This window comes from Anopheles darlingi, chromosome 3, assembly GCF_943734745.1.
Source record: "Anopheles darlingi chromosome 3, idAnoDarlMG_H_01, whole genome shotgun sequence".
In the NCBI taxonomy this organism is placed as follows: Eukaryota; Metazoa; Arthropoda; class Insecta; order Diptera; family Culicidae; genus Anopheles; species Anopheles darlingi.
The window spans coordinates 17,929,705-17,945,209 of NC_064875.1; the positions used below are offsets into that span (position 1 = coordinate 17,929,705).

The 15,505-nt window shown below is 47.1% G+C and overlaps 3 protein-coding genes across 6 annotated transcripts in view; 2 read left to right on the forward strand and 1 right to left on the reverse strand.

Moving 5' to 3' along the window:
• The window catches only part of LOC125953426 (testin), a 266,491-nt gene that overhangs the window by 93,342 nt on the left and 157,644 nt on the right, over positions 1-15,505 (forward strand). The gene's annotated exons all lie outside the window — the stretch shown is intronic.
• Positions 1-15,505, reverse strand: part of LOC125953378 (unconventional myosin-XVIIIa) — a 284,199-nt gene that overhangs the window by 88,971 nt on the left and 179,723 nt on the right. The window lies entirely within an intron of this gene.
• The window catches only part of LOC125953410 (ecdysone receptor), a 218,702-nt gene that overhangs the window by 24,397 nt on the left and 178,800 nt on the right, over positions 1-15,505 (forward strand). The window lies entirely within an intron of this gene.

Genomic DNA, 15,505 nt, shown 5'->3' on the forward strand with positions numbered 1-15,505 from the left:
ATGGCAGTTGAGCGCGAAAAGAAGGAAGGATATTCATGACAGTGGCGGTGGTGCGGAAGCAGCAGTAGCAGCAGGAGCAGCAGCAGCATGCAAATCGAGTGCTTCTGGCCTTGAAAGCTGGAGAAGGGCTGTTGCTGTCGTTGCGCGCTGCTATCTTCCTTCGTTCCCACATCAATAACTGATTGATTTGCTTTGCATTTCCGTTATACACACACACACACACACACACACACACGCACACTCTCTGGTGAGCTGCGGCCACTTGGGAGTGGGAGTTGTACTGCCGTTTGGTTTGCCATGGTGTTTGATTAAGTAAATGCGGACTTATCTGCGAGTGGCTTTGGCCTCAGTAGGGTTTGATTTGTTGACTAGAATCCAACAGATTTATAAAAATATTGAGCTATTAAGCTTTATCGTAAAGCTTATTACCACAGCCAAGTTCGAATCTACTTACAATATCATTGATGTTTGTATTTTTTACAAAAAATCTTCCAATTTTGAATTCAAAGATCTTTGTACAAATATCGGATTAAAATTCTGGAACGGTAATTCTCATTTGAATGTATCAATGTTCATTCCATTCAATATTTTTGAGTTTTTTACTTGTTTTTAAACTCTCAATTTGGTTACTATAACTATCCACCTCACATTTCTCGTAAACAAAACTGAAACAGTGATTTTACTGATTAAAAATATGTCTAAAATATGTCCCTTGTTCAAATAACGATCAAAGATTTAATGCATGATGTAAGTTATCAAAGAGAAAAAGATATGCCCGTTGCTTTCCTGTAAGAGAAAGAGATGATCGTCTAATTGGTCGAGTTAGTTACAGAAGAAGCAATCATGTACCTTCACTAGGCTCGAAGCTGGAACTATACAAATCTGACCCTTATTTAACAACAAACGCACACAAAACGTTCGTATTAGGCAGCGCTGATGATCCAAAACGCTCCAAACAACGACAACTGATGGAAGGAGGAGACACTCCTCCGTGTCCTCGCTGCATCCATAATTGCTCCGAACACAAAACGCTAATTAAGATGTTCTGCTGAGCTGTGTGTGAGACTTACAGTAAAGACACGGTCAATGTGCACTGAATACTGGAAACCGGGCTAAACCGCGTTTAGTCAGGCATACTAGCCGGTAGAGAGCAGCTTTATATTACCAACAATTGTTCACCCTAGACGCCAATTGTCACAGTGATGGTGTCTATGGGGTTGATGGGAAAATTGTTCCAATTTTTTTTCCCTAGGAGGGTCTGTGGTCGCTTGGCTTTCCGATAATTAACTGACCACCCTGCTGACCACCTCGCACACACACACACACACACACGGTGGATTGCAACAGCGTACCAAAGGAAACCTCGCGAACGAAACACCGCGTGCTGGCCTTTTGCTGCTTTGTTTGGATTGAATTTTCTCGCTTGCGTTTGCGTTCGCACATCCACACACACACACATCGGGGGCGCCGCCTGCATTAGTTCATCGCCTTCGCGTTGGTTAAGATGGTGGTGGTGGGGAGAATGTTGCACAAAATGTTGCGACCTGGCCTTCACGGTGTCGCCCGGTTGACGTTTCGAGAAAGATTCGCGACGGTTTCGTTTAACGGCCCCGGTCACCGGTCCGGTCCGCCGGAGGCGTAATGTAATTGCGTATTTAGGAGCCATTTACACGGTTTGTTAGTCAGTGGGGATCCAATGGGCAGAAGGTAGCAGGAGTGTGAAGTGTATGGTGTACATATTGTACATCGGTTTGCGAGAGTTAAACGTCGTTAATGATTCTTGTTGAGATAAGATGATTTCATACGGAGAAGATCCAGACTAGCTTCAAGACCTTCTTGAGAGAGTAGATCCCGAAGATTTCCTTTGATTTTGTCAAATATACTCCGAAGTCTCAATATAAGACTTTTTAAAATATTAGCTTCTTTCATAAGTAATTGCGTTTTTGGTATTCGAAACTAAATATCCTTTTTCCGGAAAACTTATGAAGAAGATAAATCAATAACATAAAGTATGAGAAAAAAGTTGCGTAAAAAAGAAGTTTACGTTTTGGGTGTTTTCTCCCAACATCTGCGTTAAAAATAAAAAGTCGTATAAATAAATAGATTACATTTTTTATTCTTCTTTATTTTCCACTTTACTTTTTAAAAAATGACCCACTAAAAAAGATATTACAAAAATAGTCAAGTAAGGTACGAAAACCACGCCAAAATAGTTTATCCACCTTTAGATGTTTGTCTTGTTTAATATTACACATCACCTGCATCGTTTGCAATCAAAAAATTCTATCATATTTACATTAATTCTATTACAATAGCAGATACATGTAACTCCAGCTATTGAAGCTTTTTTCACATTTTTCTCTGAACAACTATTAGTTTGTATTACTATTAGTAGGTACTTCTTAGGCGCATAACTACATTAATTTTGGCGATACTGCCACCGATAGGGTATCAAAAGATGCAGTAGAGATAAAAGAAGTCAAGTGCGTCGTTGAAAGTGGGAGAAAAAAATATTACATTATTATTTTGAAGTGAAAACTCTCTATTTACTTCATACAAGCTAAGCTGAACATGAGCTTCAATTGATTTTTTTTTTACATTTTTGAAAGAATTCAAAGGGACGCCACACACACACAATTATAAATGAAATTACGCGCGCTTTTTCCTCCAAGCTAAAATTGACAACTAATAAATGCCAAATGATCATTTTATATGAAACACGATCGTTAATGATCGAAACAAACACCGTAATACCTTTCGGGATTCGCAACATTCGGTCATCTCATTCACATTTAAATGTCTGGTTGGTTATTTTACGTCATCTTTCCATTTTTCACACATCGGATATCATCCATCAAATTGCTCAACTCAACTGAGCTGACTCAACACGAACACGACTCCAATTGCTGCTTACAAGAGGATTGTGTTTTTTTTCACTTTTCCTCTCATCCTTACCCATACAGACAAACACACACCTATAGCCAACCCAACCCCAGCGGGGAACGTTCGGTCGATAACCTGTGCATAACACTGCACATTGGTGCTGGTGGTGCACGACAGTTTTCCACGGTTGCCATTGGCCACGATTGGACCGTGCAACACAAATGTCCACCGTTACCACCAACAGCACCCTCGCCACGCACCGCGCCTTATCACCTTCGCCAATCGCACCAATGCGACCGTCGCGCAGCAGCGTCGGAATTCGCTAACCTTGACCCGCAAAAACGGCTGCCTCCGTCAATCAGCCCTCCCCCCGGGAGGGGCGACACACCCCTGGCCAGCGTTCCCAATTCTCCTCCATTGGCTTGCGAGGCGAGTGTGCGCATGATGCATTTTCCACATTTCCACCAACACGGGGCAACCGATGACGACGACGACGACGACGGCGACGACGAACGAGCTACTAGCGCGCGCTTCGTGTGGCCATTGGTTGCGTTCTGTGCTCTGCAAGGCCACCGCCAGCCCCCCACCCGGTGTCTGTATGCAATTGTATAATTACTGGTACCAAGCGTAGGCAGTAGGGAAGGAAGAGGAGAAGGTATTTGTGTGAAATCGAAACCGAAAACCAGCCAGGTGTTCCGGGGCCTCGCGCCCCATCCAAAAACTCTGCTCGCATTTGCTTTGGCCGTCGTTGTTTGAGTTCGTTTCGCATATCGAAACGTCTTGCAGTTTTTTTCACCGTTTTTCTGTTGCTCCTTTTTTTTTCTTTTGCTTCCGCCCATGGGGTGGTGCAGTTGCGCTGGAAATGAGGTACAGAAAGTGAGAGAGAGAGAGGCAGAGAGATAGGGGGGGGGGGGAAAACAAACAGCAATTTGGTTGGAAAAACCTTCAAAACTTCTACTCCGCGAAACAAAATGCTCGCGTGGTGCGCTCGCGTTGTTTCGTAAGATAATGAGGAGGCGTTGGTGGGGGGTGGAAAGGATGGGGTGTCAAAAAGTGACGCGCCCGTTTGGTTCAACGAACCTAATGTTGCGCGCGCGTTCGCTGCTCTTTTGCGCAGAAGTGCTGGCTGGCTGGCTGGCTGGCTCCGACGATAGCAGCTTGCGCAAAGCGTGCCGCGATAGGATAGAGAGAGGAGCACACTAGTAGTAGTGGAATTAGTAATAACGTAACACAGAATAGTGCTGCTCGTGGTCACACCATTGGCGGGGCACTATCATCATCAACGTCGCGACGCGTCCTGCGCGCTCGCCAGGTGGTATGTGGTGCTGGTGGTAGTTGATTTGGTGTGGAAGTTATGTGAGGAAGGAGGGTGGCCATAGAGCGCGCGGACAGCAAACTTTAAGCTCGTTTTTATTTCGTGAATGTCAGCCGGCATGTTAATGAAACTCATTTGTATGCGCCTGATGGTGTGCTGCTGCTGCTGCTGCCCGCTATATATGCTCGTTACTAATTTGCGCTTATATGCTGTGTGTGTGTGTTGCTGGAGGAGAGCTTGATCGTGCGCGATGTTTCGGTGGGCGAACTCGCTCGCGAAGCAGAACGTGATAAAAAAAAACCAACCAGCAGCAACACCAGCCATGTGTTGGTCGGTGCGATATCAGAAAGGAGCAAAAAAAAGGCGAGAGTGTGGACTGTGCTTTAAACTTTTTCGAAAGTTTGTTGACGTTTTCTTTTACTGTAGAATGAATTACACCAATTTGCTCAAATATTTCATAATACCTCTTGAATGGGAAGGAAGGAAACACACACAGCACTCTGTTCTTCTCTGCCTAGATACATCTCCAAACTAGATGAGTTTTGGAGGGGGGCTCGAACTCATGACGATTGAGTCCGAAAGTTGAGCGCTCTACGCTGTCGGCTATTCTCTGCTCTGGATGAAGGTTATTAAAAATGGGCCATTAAAAAAAGTGACCAAATCACGAAACCATTCAGAGCTTCGAGCTCAGCTAAAATCTAGCTTTTGGCCACAGTTTGATTGCTTTTATCATTTGTGCGTCGCCCTCTCGGAATGGTGTGACATAAATTTACATCACAATTCACACCGCGCACCATCGCGATCATAATCCCTGCCTATGCCTGCCGGTCGACGTGTGTGGACGAGTCGCTAGTCAGTTTCTTGCCCTCGCGTTCGTTTCCGCCTCCGTCTTTTGATCCAGCCTCGAGAGCACCAGCGGCCGCTTCAGGCCATTTCCAGCTAGATTTATGTGTTCTGGCTGGCGGCGTTGAAGGGCAAAGCTTCCACATAATGCCGGGATTCCGGGAACATCACTAACGTCTTGGCGTTTGGCCGTGAAATACCCTAACCTCACGTGGTTGACATTTCTGTGTGTGCCTGTGTGCCTGTGTGTGTGTTCGTGACTACCAGCAGGTGGCAGACGGATTCGGTGAAGGAGTAGAAGCACATCAATTAACCATTCGGTTGTTGTGCCTGTCTGCCACAGAGCGTTGGCACAAAGTTGGCAAATGGTGGCTGGGCAGCAGCACTGGGTTGTTCTCACGCCGCGTGTCGATTGAAAAACTTTGCGATTCTATTGACGCCTTCAGCGGCGCGCACGAATATCAAATCGACGTAATCCCCCCACTCCCTCGGGGAGATGAATACAGACACTCGAATGGATCATCTCAATGGGACTGTGAATCGGAATCGATCGCAAACCACCACCACCTCTCGTGTTCTCGAAGGTGCGCTGGTAATATTTCACTCCGCTGTTTGACTGTTTGGAGCGAACTGTTGGTTGCATGTTCTCAATCCAGCCAGGTTGACGTCGTCGTTGGATGGAGAACGTTAAGAAAGGAAAACCCACACACACACACACACACACACACACGCGCGCGCCTCGTAGTCGATGCACACCCGCTGTGATGGTGACGCCTTTGGTGTGTTATCTCGAATGGGGGTTTCGAGCGTCAGTAAGTGTGGTCTGCTTCTCAGCAAGCCCGACAGAACCAAAAGGGAACTTGATACAGAACCGTTTATCCGTTTTGGTCACTGTCACCGCGCACCAATAAGGCAGCCGATCGATCGATCGAATGGCAATCGAAATATCAACTTTTCGATTAACCGAGAGCAGTTGCAGTGGATTGCCAAAATGAAATGTAGATGAGATTGGCGGACCCCTGGATGATCGTGAATTTATAGACGAACCGAGACGCGTCGAGTCGAAGCGTTGCTTCTCTTCCTTCGAATCCTTTCAAGTCACATCCTATATGGCGGTCGGCTTATCCTCGTCTGGTGCTGGCTCCTTGGTGTGATTGTGACCCCGGCGGTCCTAGCCCTATTGCTTCAGATTCCGCTACGTCATGGCTTTCCTTTTCCTTAGCTTCTCCCTCCAGAAAAAACTCTCGCCAGTCGCTCGCTCGGTACCAGAGTTGCGTTTTTTTGGCACCAAAACCTTATGGTCCGTGGCAATCGCACCGCATGCGTGTGTGTGTGAGTATCTGTCATCGTTGTTGTGTTGTGATTGTTTCGATTTGCGATAAACGCAAGTCACACATAGCAGCAGCATCAGCAGCAGCAGCAGCAGCAGAGCGTAAGGTGTGTGGAGGAGGGTACCATCGTTTTCTCCATCAGTTTTTTTGGCTTCGGTTTCGTCGAACTCTTTCTCGACACTCCTTCTCCACTCCACTGCCACTCCCCGTTGGTCTGGCGGCCGGAAAGCTGGAAACCACCGGCACGGGCTATGGAGGACACCAAAACAAAATTCAACAATAAATAAGGCCAACCCAATACCGCGCCGCGCCCAAAACCAAGACGATGACGATGGTACGACGACCGACGAGATGCGGACGATGGCGGTGACGGTGGCGGCGGTAGCGATCGTACGATAAGCTGTCCGTTCCGTTCGTTTCGTTTTCGTTGGCATGCGACAACGCACCGTGAGCGCCGAGGCGAGGAGCTCGTGGCCATCGCCATCGACATAATGCAATATCTTCGCCACACCATTCGATGACACATTGCGGAGTTGTGTCCGCAAAAGGGATGCGTTCAGTCCGGTCAGGACAGGAAAACGAAAAAACGGGGAAGTAAATAAATAAAATTCAACAAAAAGACGCTCCACCAAAAAGCCGGCAGACTGCGAATCCTGTTGGAGAACCCCCTCGACGACGACGACGAAGAGGAGCTTCGTTTTCGGTTTTGCGAGTGGTGCCACCTCGGCGGGTGGTCAGTAAAGATGATCAATCCTCTTCCTGCTGCTGCTGCAAGCCGGGGATTCGCGTCTTATTTCTGCTGCGCTTTCTGGTTTGGTTGGGAGTGCGAAGTGCAAGAAGTGCAAGATTTACGCATTCCAAAAAAGCGCCAAGTGGCCGCCAGCTCGTAAAGTGTAGCACACAGACACACACACGAGTGCCTCTCTCGGTCATCCCGTAGTTTACGGTGCAGCTTAATTTATTGCGTGCAAACGCGCCTTAAGATTTATGCTAAGGTTGTTGTTGCTGTTGCTGTTACTCGTTTGTCGCCCTCAAACGTTCTGGCCCCGCATGCCAGGTAACAATGGCGGCGACAAATGGCGTTTCCCACAATTTCCGCTGACCAATTCTGCGACCATTTCCGATCGGATTCTCTCTGCGCTGCGACGGAAATCGGTTCATAAAGATTGCGACCCCCTCTCCCTTTTGTTGGCCAGGCGGACACAGACACGATACTCTATGGTGTCGTGTGGTAGTTTATGATGTCCAGCGCTTTTGCGCTGTGGTACTCTGCTATAGGTGGGAATGAATTATTGGTGTGGTTGGTTTGTGGCGCTGTGAGTTCCGGATTTAAACGATGTTCCGATGCGTCAATGTGCCAACCGTACTCAAGTTACAGCCATGGAATGCGATACCCCGAGGGTGCTTATAAGGGCAAAACACGCACGGGGGCAAGTCGTCCGTAAGTGGAATTGTCATCGCGAGATTAGTTTGGAAACTTGGAGACTTCTTTCGCCCAATTGGTTTCGACTGTCTGAGAAGTGTTTGGATTAAGTTCAACGCTTCTTCAGAAGTTGCTGCAGAAGTCAATTAACCGACAAGGGCACTCGGTATTTATTTATCCATCATCCGGAAAACGCGCGCGTCGTCGTCGATTACGCTCAAGATTTCGTTCGTGCTCGTTCGAATTCCAACTTTCGGTTTCCTGACACGATATATACCCGTCACGACGTAGATTACAGGAGACATTCCCCATCCAGTTCACTAGACTAGACTATTTGGAGTAACCGCAAACGGCCAGAGAGAATTGGTCGACAGAACGAACGGAAGTAGCATAAAAATAGCAAATCCCCCTCCCCCCTGCACTCCCCTGTTGCGCTGTTGTAGCTCATTAACGGAATGAGGCCGCCCGATGCTCGGTGTCCCCGTTGAGAAGTTAGGCGTTTGGCGTTTGATGGATCGTTCGTCTTAGTAGCGCCGGGAACGGCTAGGTGACTAAATGTGCTGTCGGAGGCAAATCAATTTTCTACACTCTGGTCATGCGCCCAGAGATCTGGCGTGTTCGTTCTGTCGTCGTGCGGCTTCTTGCTTCTATTTTCCGACTTTTTTCCCCTCGGGGGCGTATGTCACTTTCCGAAGGAAAATGAGGTCATCGATGGGGTAGTGAGGAGAGAAGGAGTGAGTCTTCTCTACGTCGACAGTCCCACCGACTGAATGGGTCAGCTTTGTCTGGCTCCGGCTGCACGTGTCTGTGTGCGTGCTATTGATTCAGTGTCAGCGCCGCCAGCGGCGTGACCTTCCGACCACGAGAGAGTCGATAATTAAACGGTTCGCCACTTATGAGCCCTTGCTGTTGCTGCTGCTGCTGGTGCTGCTGCTCCTGGTGTGCATCTCGATGAATAGCAGAGGATGGTTTGTGGTAAATACTTTCCCTTCACACACACACAGCCTCTAATTAACGAGCGGTTAATCGAAGGAGAAGAGTGGACGGCACGAGACAGTGCCGTGGAGGATCCCTCTTGGTATCTTGTTTCAATCGGCCCCAGCGCAGAGCAGTATGCAAATGTATGGAATGTGCAGTAGTAGTCGATGGTGGTGGCAGCAGTACTGACTGAGCCGTTGCCGTTATGTTGCGTCTCGTTTCTTTCTTCCTTTTCTTTCTGACTTGGCGCAACGCCGGCAGTACTCGGACACTAGACAGATGGATGGAGGTTATGGTCAAGCCGCAGACTGACCGCAAACCCGCAACGGCAAAGCGATGGAGGAGGTGCCGGAAGCGTTAGTTTTGTCATTTTATAAAGACGATCGTTTGTTCGGTTTAGTCGCGTCGCGGGCCGCCAGCCCGTTGATGGCTTCTTTTTCTGGCGCCGTTCTGTAGAAACCCGGACACGGACAGTTCTCGATCGTTTCTTGTACCGATTTTGAGTTTAAGAGCAACTTAGTTGGTTTCGCGGTGGCAATACTGTTTCGATTCTAGATTCTAGACACGGATTCTAGAACTTACGACCTAGAAGCTAGATGTTACATCATTTGATGTAGAAAAAAATCGAAAAAAATCGTTCAAGGAAAGTCATTTACACGATCGAGCCGACGAGGAATGTTTGTTTTGTCTTTGGAGCACCTTTTCCTTGTAGCTTGAAGGTATCGCTCCCATAACACGGAAGTCGCGGTAGCACCGGAGTGCTAGTGGTCACGTACCCTGAAGCTAACCGGCAGAGTATCCGTGTGATAAGCGAGGGGTTGCACTGTGTGACACATGCGTCTTATGTAATGTCTCAGTGTCTTGGAACTGGGGCACAACGGGTGCTGACACAGACAATTTCGTCGCACGGTAAGCCTTCCATTGATACCCGGGCGGCTTTTTTTGTTCATTAGCAAGCGAACGAAGAAAGAAACCGAAGGGTGTTTCGAGGACTCCACAGCATACTGCGAGCGATAGGGCACGTCGAGTTTAGTGCTTTCTTTTGTAGAGCAATAGTCGAAGTCCTGTGCCACTTTTCCACGAGGTAGTCAGAGTGGAGACGATAAGCTTTTTATTTTTTGAAGGAACCCTTGGGTTAGCTCCAAACTTACAGTCAAGTACATTCCAATGTATCGAATGTAGAATGTTTTCATTCAATGTGAGTCTGTTGTCATCGATGGAATGGGGTTGATGGTGTAAATGCTGACAGTTTGTGGTGAACCATCGTCAGCATCACTCGATGGACATTGTTGAAGCTTCTCATTAGAGCTTTGCGCGACCGCCGCATACACATTATGGTTTCCCTTTTTCCAAACAAGTGCTGTGTAAATGAACACGGAGAACACACACGCACGCACACTTACGACGATGTTAAGAGTAATGTTTCATTATGGTGTCGACAGCACACACACCGTTCGTAAACGCCGCCGTGTTTTGAAGTCGAAGGCCATATGCAGGGGAGTGGAGATAGAAAAAAGGGCCCCGAACGAACGAACGACATCGTGTGTGCTATGGCCATCGCAAACGCTTGACCTACACTACCCTTGGTGCCTGACTTCTGGCTCTCTGCCTCATTCTCATTGGAAAGTATGCTACTGCATGCTGCTACTGCATGCTACTGCTGCTACTGCTGCTGCTCATAACATACTTCTCGGGGGGGTTAATGTTGTTTACAGTTGAATAACTGCACTCTGGTCTGTGGGCCGTGTTCGACGGGGCCGGTTGTTGGCTCCATTTTCCTCCGTCGTAGCGGTATTTCCCGTGGATCGGATCGTGATCGTTTCGCGAGGCGGAGTAAATCGAGGTTTCCAAGTTTTCTTTCTGCTCCCTTCCGGGGAACCCGTTTATCACCTTCACGCTACACGCATAACACCCAATTTTCGGGCTTCTGAATTCCTCTCCTACCCCTCCCCTCACCTTTCCGATTCGGTTCCGGTTTTCCGAATTGGTTCAGCTAGCTTTTGGTGGGCGGCCAGAATTTGCTAGTAGCGGCGCTCGATCAATAATTGCATCTCATCGCACCATCGCGGTTGGTGGGAGTTTGTACAGGAGTATAGGATTAAAGGGGGAATTGTTGGAATTGGAACACGTGCGTGAGAGAGCGAAGAAGAGAGAGAGAGAGAGAGAGAGAGAGAGAGAGAGAGAGAGAGAGAGAGAGAGAGCTAAGGGTCTGTCTGAGGTGCGTATTGGAGATGTTGGACTCTAACGAAGAAGAGCCGCTTGAGTTAGAAATCGACAAGAGGATCTCTAGGGTTATTGAGAGTAGTATCGCATCGAACTTAAGCTAACTGAGCTCTAATGACTAATTTATTTCTAATCGTTGCCTCAATAATTCTGTCAATAATTCTGACCAGCTATTACGGCCTTGCCAATGGCTATACAAACCGCATAACTCACCGAATTAAACCTATGCTGTGAGAGATATTAATAATTGATTATTTGATAATCAAAATCATAAATCCCCCGTCACATGGCAAGCTCGAATTGCTCGAAGGGGGTTTTGCGGGGGTCGATGCCAATCCAATCGCCTGGCAGCAGCAGCTGCATTGCAGATGATAATCGATCCTCTGGTTTCGTTGGCCTTTGCACTAATTACCCACTTCTCGCTTACGATGAGAAAGGAAGGAAGGAAGGAGGGGATGGTGGGAGATGCTAATTATGACGTTCGCTTCACGGAGCATCCATTATCACTTCGCGTGCGCGCGCACGAAATTAGAACAGCATCAATCATCGACCTCAACAGAAAGCACAGCAGTACACAGCTCTTGGTTTGGTGGATGGCTGCGACTATGCCTACGACTGTGGTTTATGTACTCGGCGTTGTTACGACTCGTGTGTGATTAGATCCGTTGTGGTCGCTCTTGCTGCTCTACTCGAAACACATGACGGCTGACGTTCTGACGTGGGTTCGATCTAGCAACCCGGAAGAGCGGCGCAGCTGAATTGGTATGGAGCATTGGGATGAAAAAATGGTTCCTCTAAATTTTCCACGCCGTCCAGCTTCCGGCTATTCGATTTGGAGTAGTTGTGGTATCGGTATTGCGTTGCGATGCGATGATGTATAGGTGCGGTGTTTGGAAATTGGTTCAATCGGTCAGAAGTCGGTGCAATGTGTCGGTGATGATGCTCCGTTGCTATGAAGTTGCTATGGATAATTGGGGGTATGGTTCCTGATCGTCCCCCAAATTTCAGCTAACGAGGGGTGAGTTTTAAGTGAGTCAAAATTGTTTATTGTAAGCACGAGTCTGTGATGCAATATGGCTGTTCACTAACTGCCATGGAAAGTGAATTTTGGGGCGCGGTTATGGAGCACAAATTGTTCTTTGATTGTCACCACATTACGATGTACGATCTCCCTTACTATGAACGCGGTCACTACAATGTAATATGCTTTGTAATGATTCTAAACATCATTTTTGAATAGATACATTGCTCAAGTTAAATGCTGCACACATGTTTCCAGAAACTTTGTATGATACAGAACATTACAGTGGATTAATGATGTTGGTTCCAGCTGGCTTAAACTCTAATTTACCGTCTAAAGTAGAGCGAAAATATTCGTTTTTTTGTCATCCTTTTTCACTCATCTCATCTGTCATACGTTTGGTGACGGCATTTCTGCTTCCAGTGTCCACAGCCATAAAATAATCTCGAAACCATTGCAAAGCAGCAAACAGACACAAATCGTCCGAAATGTAGGCGTAAGGCGTATGACCTAAAACGTGAGATGTTTCGCCGTTTGCTACACCAATTAGGCTGCCCGTTTTTGATATCGCAGAAGCAACTCCATTTTGAGTGGCCGCCCGCTGGAATGCCATCCCGAGTGCGGTACTAACTTTTATACGATTGTTTTATGAATTTGTGTTTTTAGGGGGGTGTTTTTTTGTGGAACATGAACGGTCATTACATTATGTCACCTCTTGTGCGGCATATCAAGAGTTTAATTAATGGCGTTGTAATCTAAACATAAAAAAGAAAACTTTATAGGGCAAATTTAATTCCAACTTATCGCACACACATACAGATGTAAAGCCGTCGAAAAAGATATTTGTTCGAGATTGATTTGATGAAGTACGTACGGGTCTGGACTAGAAGTGAAGCAAAAAAAAAAAACGAAAGAACTTGCCAAAAAGTTCTCAATGAACTATCTGATTCGCAATACAGTCGGCAACCTGGCAACCTGGATCCTTTTCGGGGAATCCCGCCTACCCCGAACCAGGGATGCGAGCGTCCCGATTCCGCGAATTGCCGCACACACAATCTACATCTGCTAGCCATTTCACTTTCTTGGTGCAAGTTTTGTGTTTTTGTTTTTCTGGTATTTCGTTCTGATTCTTCAGTCGCCGAGTTTTCGTTCTCTTCTCTTGTGCAAGGCGATAACTTTCAGCATTCGTTTGGCCTTTACCGCAGTGTTTCTGTTACCTTTCTCTGTTCCGCTGCCCGAATGCCGCCCGTCCACTAGAGGGCACGGAGGAGATCGCGCAAGTTCGCAAACGAAACTGGAAAAAAAGGAAAATAAAGAAAATAACCCAGTGACTTTTCTGCTCGCGTAAACAGCGAAGAGGAACGGCCCCAAAAGAAGATACATTCCATGATAAGTGCCCATCACCATCATCATCATCATCATCATCGCGAGGTAGAAATGAGGCGAAGGGCAAAACGAAAAATTCCGACAATCTATAGCGAATTTGTTTTGAATGCTGCTGATGCTCCTGATGCTGCTGATGCTTCTGATGCTGGCCAGCTTTAGGATTCGCTTTGCGTTGCCTCTCTACCATCTTCCTTCCATAGGCTGTGCTCTGTTATGCTTCGTGTTTTTTTTTTGCGATGTTGTGACCTGCGTGCGTCGTGCACCACGGGGCTGTAGGCTACGCCGGATAGCCGGAAGAGAAGAAACCGGCCACGAAGCTCGCCATAGAACCGGTTTTTGCAAAGAAGTCTTTTTTTATTGTTTGTTTTTGCATCAAACTCCTCCGCGTCCCAGTCGCTAAAGATTCGCAACTGTGTGTTCTGGTCTGTGGCCACCTTTCGCTAACCGTAACGCTCAATGCCTTCGCTCTGCCCCGCACCAGTCGACCCGATCCAGTGGTATAGCGAATGCTGTTTGATGTGTTGGTGATGGCGAACATCGAATCACAGAAGGAATTCTCTTCGTTCTCTTTGCTTAATCAGTATTTAGAGGCGCTTTTTTGCGAGGTTCTAGGAACATTAGCAGCCCTCTCAAACAGGGAGTCGTTGACTAACGGTAGGACTTTCAGATGCGTGGTCTGCGCGGAGTGTTTGAATGGCATTCTTTGGCGTTTATTGGAGGCCACATGACGCATATTTTGCCCCAAAAAAGCCGTGTTTGAAATTGGTACAGAAGTGAATTCCTGGAGCGCATCGAATATCCGCTGGCCCCTGACCGCAGCAGGAAATTGAGTTTTGATTTCTTCTGACAGAAGGACATTTTTCATCAAGAGTCCTGTTATATGTCCTTTGATCTTTTGGTTTTTTGGTTCTGTTTTACACTGGCAAAGTTTTTGGCAAAAGCAGACACAGAGTTCCGGACCATAAGTTACAGGAGCATAAGCTGCAGATGAAACACGAAACACTCTATCTAATAGACTCTGCCTGCAAATCACCGTTGATCAACCGACCAACCGACCGACCGCTGGGCCAGCTGGCTTCCACGGTGTGACGACCGTCACATCGTCCGTCGTCCGGCCTGCTGGCAACCCTGAACTGCGGTGCCCAAATACGAACTTTATGTAAATGAGTAAACATAAAATTTTAGCACCTTTTGTGTGTTGCTGTCCCCGTTGCCGCCTGTTTACCGTCCAGACGCTCCCGGGACGTTAGCTACCATCTTTATCACATGGTGGCGAGTGGTGGTCATAGTCCGTAGTGGTAGTTTGTTGGTTGTGTTGTTGTGTAGTAGTAGTTTCATCGTGCGGCCACTTCAAGCGGCGGAGCCTTCCTTCACTTCCCAGCGTGCTTCGGACGTCTTCAGGGAGAGTGAAAGAAAGGCGAAATCAAAAGTGTTGATGAGGACCGACTGCCGTGTGGATTGTGTTGGTCCACGTAAAAGCGAAAAGAAGTAAAGAGTGTGATGAGAGACGGATCTGGGGTCGAGATACGGAGCGAAGCTTTCTTTGAAGTTGCAGAATTTGGGTATGCCTTGGAGCATGATTTCAGGCAACATGGGCAACAGGGCTTGTGCTTCAAGGTTATCGGGGAACTGCAGCGTCCATGGTATGTTTGAACGATGTGACATGCAATGTTATGCGCTCTTCTTCGTATAGCTTACTTGCACAAAAGGGTGATGACGATTCTTTTGCAAAAAGTTTCTCTACTAATAAACTTTTTCTTATATCTAAATTTGTTGACAAAGTTGTTCTTTTATGTTTGTCTAACAACTCTGTTATATTGAGACAAACAGAGGCTAATTGTTCTGTTGGCTTCTTTCGCTTGTTGAGTAACAGAACAACAATATCGTACCTAGACATACAGGACATTGCATCAAGAATCTGTCAGGTTTTTTGCATACAGAGAACCCTTATTACTGTGCAGCATAGTTTGCATTTCGTCCTGGACGACCTTGCGGCCAAAAGTGTGCCGTGGCCTCATTCCGTTCTCGTGCCTTTGTGCCTCCGCGCAGAGGACGATGAGGACGAAATGGATTTTTCGTGACATGATGCAAGCCTAGGGGCT